We start from the raw sequence: 6,908 nt of genomic DNA on the forward strand, positions 1-6,908 counted from the left end.
TATGGCCTATCAAACTGGCCAGAGTGATGTCTATCTTTGCACAAAAAAGTTTGAAAGTAATCAGCATAATAAAGAAAAACTTAATTATTGATTTGAGGGAAAACTGAAATAGCTAAAGTGCTAAAAAATATCCAATTGCAGAATAAATTGAAACTCCTCCACTTTCTCTTCATTATATTCTCTTAATAATAATAGAACACCAATCAATATTTATATATGTCATGCTTTCTGAACAAAACATGAAAATAAAATAAAACTGAATAAGTCAGATATTTTGTGGAAGAAATAAAACAGGTTAGAGACGCAAATAACGTGCCTTTCGATGCATGAAATCTTGTACACCAAACAAGGTGATGTTAGAGAATTGAAAGTTCAATGTTTAACTTAGAATTTTAAGGAGTACTGGAGGACCCATAGCTAAAATTATAACGGTGCTCCTCCAGAAAATTTTGAGGCTTGATTTAAAAACTGTGTAAATGGAAATAAACATTGTCCTCACTCATCTAGCCCTGTTCCTGTTTCCATTCCATCACTACACAGCCCTCTATTCCATCAACTCACCCTTTTGTACTACTGCCCCCCCCCCCCCCCATCCCCTCCTCTCTCTCCCTCTCGTGTTCTATCGAACCTCCTAACTGCATCTAGCTGCCCTACCCACTCTCCACCTCATTCCTGCACACTCCCCAGCAGCACTTCACCAACCCCCACCCCTAGCCTGCTATCCCTCCCCCTCCCCACCCCAGCCTCCTCCTTAACCCCACCCAACTGTTTCTTCCATCTTGCGTTGCTGCTGCCTGCTGTTCATAGTCTGGCTTCATCTGCCACACACTGTGGTCTTGTGTGTGTGTGTGTGTGTGTGTGTGTGTGTGTGTGTGTGTGTGTGTGTGTGTGTGTGTGTGTGTGTGACAGAGAGAGAGAGAGAGAGAGAGAGATTTATTTTTGACAAAGACCTTTTTGGCTTAAAGCTTATTTAGAGACAGAGAGACAGTCTTTTTGTTGTGGCTTTTTGCGACTCAGCATCTCTGCTATAAGATGAGTAGCAACTATCCTTTTCATAATATTGTTACATTCAGTCCTGGATTTTACATTTATTCAGAATGTTGATAAAATCCTAGAAGAACAAAGTCAAATATCCTGCACTTACTTTAACCCAATTTTTTGCAGTTCAAGCTTGATCTGTTCATTTACAAAGGAAATCCATTCTTCTTGTTTTAATTGGCACAAGAAGATCGATAATTTTCTCAATCATCTCTGGATGACATCTGAGGAAATTTTTCTCCATTGAAAGCATTGCAACCGCATTTATACTTCATGAACTCGTAGTGCTTTTTAGAAACGTTTTTATTCTTTTCAGTGATGGGGAGCAGAATTTGCCTCTGGTATAGTTCTGGGAACTGTCAAGAGGATTTTTAGCAGTTTTGTAATTTACTAAGGAACAATGTGTTGATTTCCCTTTTTTTGTTTGTTTACTATAAGTTTGAGCACTTCAATTACTTCACAATATTCACGAATATCAGACCTACAATATACTTTTAATTCAGTTTCATGCTCTCGTTTGTCAGTCGTGAGGCACACTTCACTGGTTAGTCTCTCTCTTGTGTAGGATACTCACTCTCAAAGCTAGCAAAGCATTTCTCGTTGAACAATTTAGCAACTACAACGTGTTTAGTGGAAGAATATCTGTCCATTATGCCAACACATATTTAATCACACAGGTTCTTACATTCTACCATGAGTGGCTTATGAAGATTCTCACAGTACTTCGAGCTTCTTAATTATTAATAATTGAATATTGTGATATATTCATTAACTTTACAGAAACTAATTTCTCAAGATTGCATTTACTTGTAAATTATTTCACAACGAGGCATAATCTTATGAAAAAGCTCTAACCATAACTTGAAACTGTCATCATCCAGGTAGGCCTACTTTAAAATTTCCTATTGTTTTGCAATGGTTTTATCTGCATTTGATGTTTATTGAATGTTAGTAAGGCTCTTTTTTCAAGGTCGAGGATTTTCATGAACCCTATTTGTGCTCTGCATGTCAAAGTTCCACCTAGTAGAACATGCACAGGGAATTCTGATGTTCATATGTTTCTTGAGACTGGACGCACATTGCGATTATCTTTAAAAGTATACTGAAGTAACCAGGATGTTAGAGAAACACGTTCTTGGGTTTCGTATAATACTGTATTTCTCATTATTAAGTTGGTGTGCGTAACAGTGAACCAAATGTGCATATCATAAACTGCTTTTGTTTTTGCTTGAACTCCTGCTGTTTTGGCTTTTCATGACATTTGAACCATAAAATGTGGGAGCTATGAGTTTTTGTCAATTTCCTTGGGGGATAACATCCTATTATTCTGAAATACATTTCGGATATGCCATCTGCAAATGAAGAATCCCCAAAAATGCTCGTTAATGACATAAGGACACCATTGAGTAGTGCAGGCTTGTGTGTAGGTGCTGAGGAACTGCAGCATGAGTGTCTCCACTTGATATTATCAATAACATTTAATAAAATGAGTTCTTTTCATTTTAATTCTTTTTTTGTATTTGTTCCCTAAAGCTAAAAGTCAGTAGCCATCCCAAGTTTATGAAAAAATAAAAAATAAATACATGCTGTGCGAAATTTCAAGTATCATTCAAAGGTGTGATATATGTTTCTCTAATGTATTTTATTCCTTAATTTTAGATAAATCATTTCATAAAACATTTGACCATTTTTTCTTTTATTCTGTTTTTCATCCCCCCCCCCCCCCCCCCAAGTGGCTTCCTCCAGTCTTTGAGGTTCTCTTCTATTTCCTGTATGTTATCAAATGTAACGGTTACATCATTAGCTTCAAGATTCCTCATTGGTAGTTATAAATGTCCTTGCAGATAGAAAATTCATTACAACACTAAAGAATAAGGGACTATAGATACTTCCCTGATGGAAAACCACAATAGAATCAAAGCTCCTTTGACACCCCACACCACCACAAGACTTATGACACAAGTATGGACACTGCTGTACATGTCCGTAATGAGTCATGTATGGTACTCCAGGTCATGTTGTTTACAGAGAGCTCACCATGTTACTGTTTATGGTGCTCGGCCAAAAGCCTTTTCCATATCCACAAAGAGCAAACCATGAATTTGCTTGCTTTCGCGAGATGTCTGCATTCCTAGTCTTTGTGTGTGAGTAGCATTCATGGTTCCCTTTCTGCTGAGAATTAAAACTAACTTCACTGTTCATTTTTGCAATTATCTATTTGACATGTTCATTAGATGTTCTACATATCACTTTATTACTTTCTTCCACTTGTTAAATTCCCCTGCACAACATGCAAACAGTAGTGTCATCAGCAAAACAAATCCTTTGCACATATACCTTTAACACACATTCCCAGTGTAGTCATTTGAATGAAACGCATCCAACATAAATACTATGAAAAGCTATATACACTACTTCCACAAAAGATGATATGGTCAGGACATAGAGCCAAGAGAATGTATAGCACATGGACTGAAGAGGATTTTCTGGACTGCAAGAGCTGTGTAAGGACAGATGCGACAATCCCTTGGCAGGTACGTGCTAAGTGCTTCACTTACATGCGTTTTAGATGTGTTCATTATTTTTTTCTGAGTTTAAGGACACGAAAAGTTCCTCTACCCCATTTCTGTTTCAATTCTGATATTCTCCCTACTCTGCTGAGGCTAATGGAACTTGTAGCGATGATGTATATTAGCAATGAAAATCTAAAACTGTGTAATGTTACAGCCATTTCGCTGTTTTAATAACTCGATTATCAAAATAAAATTCCATTAGAATTCACTCCCGTTTCGTTAACATATTTGGAATAAGAGTTATATAAATAAAATGATAAATAAAACTCAGTCTTGATAATAAAATAGAAGATAATTTGATTAGTGATAGCCAGTTTCAATCTATACACAACACCTTCACGCTATATCACACCTCTGAAAATATAACAAAGTTTTTTAGTGGGAAATCCAGGTTTTTGGATCATTATCTTGCTGCAAGACAAACACTTTCCCTATCAGATGCAAATCAGATGTCTTGGCACGTCACTGGAAAATGACAAGATAATCCTTTTGATTAATTTTTCCATGTACTTTCACCAAATCTTCAGCTTTATTTCTTCGAAAAGATGCCCTATACCATCACAGTATCCCCTCCATGCTTCAAAGTTAGAATTACACACTGACAATTCAAGCATTCATTGGGTAAACAGTATACTAATTGCCGGCATTTACTTCCAAATATTTCAAAATTGGACTCATTAGTGAATAAGATTTTTTTTTTTTCCTAATCCCCTGCTGTTAAATGTTGGTGTGTCATAGCCCCAAGAAGCCTTTTGTTCTTGTTAAAATGGTGCGACAATGGTTTGCTGCTGCTACATAACCCTGGAGTTTGTTTTCTGCCAGGTGCCATCCCACTCTTGACTCACTCATTGGTGTATAACACATTGTGTTTCATTCTGCAGTCTATGTTTACTGTTCACTACCAAATACTTTTCCTGGCATTATGACATTTTCCTGGGTGCTCCTAGATGAGGACGATCATTGTAAGAGCCTGTATCTCTATGCCAGTGTACGGTCTTGAGAAATCTGCTGAAGGAAATCTTCAATTTATTTGATATTTGTCAGACAAAATTGCTGTCTTGGTGCGAATATATGGTCTTTACCTATGAATCACATGGAATTTGGCACTTTGGGTCCATTTTCAGTTACTTTCGCTGCATGTATTCCCTTCTTTCATGGCATCTTCATGCAAACAGAACTATAACTAAACAGATATATAAATAACGTATCTTACAGAATCCTGTCATCTGCTGGTGTTATATGGCATGTTTGAGAGAACAAGTGAAGTCAATTTTATGTACTCTGAGCAACATCAATATGCACGTGTAGGTACAAAACTGCAGCATTATTAATCGTTGCCTGAGCATACTATTCTATGTTCTAACCAGTAACTCAAATAGATCACTCCCATCTGTTTCCAAACAAATGGAGGGTAGTGTGTGTTACGTTATCATTGAGTTTCTCCTCACTGGAGACTTTTGCGATCTTCCGCTAGATGGTAGGTGAAGCTTCACCTTTAGCATACAGTTCAGCCCACTCAGTGCCTCCACGGATTACTAAAGGGTATAAATATTTTGATTTTATTGTAATTGATATTGTCTTTTCTGTATTGTTTGTGTGTTTAATAGTTCCCGATTTCCTTCTAAGGAAATTTATGTTAAATTTTTGGAGATGCCTTACAGTCTGAAGATGATCTGTATACACTCCTGGAAATTGAAATAAGAACACCGTGAATTCATTGTCCCAGGAAGGGGAAACTTTATTGACACATTCCTGAGGTCAGATACATCACATGATCACACTGACAGAACCACAGGCACATAGACACAGGCAACAGAGCATGCACAATGTCGGCACTAGTACAGTGTATATCCACCTTTTGCAGCAATGCAGGCTGCTATTCTCCCATGGAGATGATCGTAGAGATGCTGGATGTAGTCCTGTGGAACGGCTTGCCATGCCATTTCCACCTGGCGCCTCAGTTGGACCAGCGTTCGTGCTGGACGTGCAGACCGCGTGAGACGACGCTTCATCCAGTCCCAAACATGCTCAATGGGGGACAGATCCGGAGATCTTGCTGGCCAGGGTAGTTGACTTACACCTTCTAGAGCACGTTGGGTGGCACGGGATACATGCAGACGTGCATTGTCCTGTTGGAACAGCAAGTTCCCTTGCCGGTCTACGAATGGTAGAACGATGGGTTCGATGACGGTTTGGATGTACCGTGCACTATTCAGTGTCCCCTCGAAGATCACCAGAGGTGTACGGCCAGTGTAGGAGATCGCTCCCCACACCATGATGCCCGGTGTTGGCCCTGTGTGCCTCGGTCGTATGCAGTCCTGATTGTGGCACTCACCTGCACGGCGCCAAACACGCATACGACCATCATTGGCGCCAATGCAGAAGCGACTCTCATCGCTGAAGACGACACGTCTCCATTCGTCCCTCCATTCACGGCTGTCGCGACACCACTGGAGGCGGGCTGCACGATGTTGGGGCGTGAGCGGAAGACGGCCTAAAGGTGTGCGGGACCGTAGCCCAGCTTCATGGAGACGGTTGCGAATGGTCCTCGCCGATACCCCAGGAGCAACAGTGTCCCTAATTTGCTGGGACGTGGCGGTGCGGTCCCCTACGGCACTGCGTAGGATCCTACGGTCTTGGCGTGCATCCGTGCGTCGCTACGGTCCGGTCCCAGGTCGACGGGTACGTGCACCTTCCGCCGACCACTGGCAACAACATCGATGTACTGTGGAGACCTCACGCCCCACGTGTTGAGCAATTCGGCGGTACGTCCACCCGGCCTCCCGCATGCCCACTGTACGCCCTCGCTCAAAGTCCGTCAACTGCACATACGGTTCACGTCCACGCTGTCGCGGCATGCTACCAGTGTTAAAGACTGCGATGGAGCTCCGTATGCCACGGCAAACTGGCTGACACTGACGGCGGCGGTGCACAAATGCTGCGCAGCTAGCGCCATTCGACGGCCAACACCGTGGTTCCTGGTGTGTCCGCTGTGCCGTGCGTGTGATCATTGCTTGTACAGCCGTCTCGCAGTGTCCGGAGCAAGTATGGTGGGGCTGACACACCGGTGTCAATGTGTTCTTTTTTCCATTTCCAGGAGTGTAGATTCAAACCGGTCCCAACTAATATATTATCACCTATTTTGCAATCAAGAACGACTTCATCACTATCATTCCTGAAAAATTTACTACATCCTGCTTTTGTTCTGCAGCTGGCGGAGGTGCTCAAAAGCATTTTCAATGAATCCGAAGTCCAAAGACAATCGACAACGCAGCGACCGAGGCAGCCTCCCAGTGT

The 6,908-nt window shown here is 41.2% G+C and overlaps 1 pseudogene; it reads right to left on the bottom strand.

Moving 5' to 3' along the window:
- Positions 1-1,026: 1,026 nt before the first annotated feature.
- LOC126291608 (uncharacterized) lies at positions 1,027-2,093 on the bottom strand (annotated as a pseudogene).
- Between the last annotated feature and the right edge of the window lie 4,815 nt (positions 2,094-6,908).

The sequence above is a fragment of the Schistocerca gregaria genome, chromosome 9 (assembly GCF_023897955.1).
Source record: "Schistocerca gregaria isolate iqSchGreg1 chromosome 9, iqSchGreg1.2, whole genome shotgun sequence".
NCBI classification, from domain to species: Eukaryota; Metazoa; Arthropoda; class Insecta; order Orthoptera; family Acrididae; genus Schistocerca; species Schistocerca gregaria.